Here is a 1,284-nt window from a genome sequence, read left to right as displayed (position 1 = left end):
CTCCTGACTTCAGGTGATCTGTCCACCTCTGCCTCCGAAAGTGCTGGGATTACAGGCATAAGCCACCACACCCAGCCTCAGTGATTTTCTTAATGGCATCTAGGAGCTTATCTGCTGCATCTTGGTCAGCAGAAGCTGCTTTTCCTGTTACCTTGACTTTGTTTTTTTCTTTTTTGGAGACAGGATCTCACTCTGTTGCCCAGGCTGGAGTGCAGTGGTACAATCACAGCTCACTACAGCCTCTAACTCCTCAAACAATCCTCCCACCTTGGCCTCCCAAAGTGCTCAGATAGTAGGTGTGAGCTACTGTGCCTGGCCTTATCCTTTTTGATGTTATTGTAAATTGAATTGTTTTCTTAATGTTCATTTTAGATTGTCTATTATCAATGTATAGAAATATAACTGGTTTTTGTGTGTTGATTTTGTATCCTGCACCTTTGCTAAATTTGTTCATTCATTCTAACAGAATCACTTCTTGGCCTTTTGGCTAAGATCAAATGCAGTTCTAATAGGGGTGTGTGTGTGTGTAATCTTTAGGGTTTTCTACATATAAGATCTTGTCATGTGAGGAAAAAAGGCAATTTACTCCTTCATTTCCAGTTTAGATGCCTTTTATTTCTTTTTCTTACCCAATTACTTTGGCTAGGACTTCCAATACTATGTTGAATAGAAGTGGTAAAAGCTGCCATCTTGTCCTATTGCCAGGCTGGAATGCAGTGGTGCCGTCTTAACTCACTGCAACCTCTGTCTTTTGGGCTTAAGCAATCCTCCAACCTCAGCCTTCCAAGTAGCTGGAACCAGGCACATGCCACCATGTCTGGCTAATTTTTGTTTATTTTGTGGAGGTGGGGTTTCGCCATGTTGCCCTGCCTGGTCTCAAGCTCCTGAACTCAAACAATCTGCCCACCTCAGCTTCCCAAAGTGCTGAGATTACATACATGAGCCATTGCACCCAGCCTAACTTTTAAGGAATTGTCAAACTGTCTTCTGGAGCAGCTACACTATTTTGTATTCTCCCCGACAATGTATAAGAGTTCCAGTTGCTCCACAACTGGAATGTCTGTTCAAATCTTTGGCCCATTTTTAAATCAGTCATTTGTTTTCTTATAGCTTCTTAAAATTGATGTCTATCTATCTATTCTGGATACAAGTTCTATGTTGAATATGTGATTTGCAAATATTTAATCCCAGTGTGAGATGTCTTTTCATTCTCTTAACAGTGCCTTTTGCGAAGAAAAAAATATTTGGTATTTGGTATCATCAGTATTTGGTATTATCATTTGT

General features: G+C 40.5%; 1 pseudogene; it reads left to right on the top strand.

The window, feature by feature from the left end:
* Positions 1-467: 467 nt before the first annotated feature.
* On the top strand, positions 468-619 carry LOC111534660 (annotated as a pseudogene).
* Positions 620-1,284: the final 665 nt, after the last annotated feature.

Source organism: Piliocolobus tephrosceles, chromosome 2 (genome assembly GCF_002776525.5).
Source record: "Piliocolobus tephrosceles isolate RC106 chromosome 2, ASM277652v3, whole genome shotgun sequence".
Lineage (NCBI taxonomy): Eukaryota > Metazoa > Chordata > Mammalia > Primates > Cercopithecidae > Piliocolobus > Piliocolobus tephrosceles.
The sequence above is the reverse complement of the archived record's forward strand: the minus strand, read 5'-3'. Positions and strand labels throughout refer to the sequence as shown.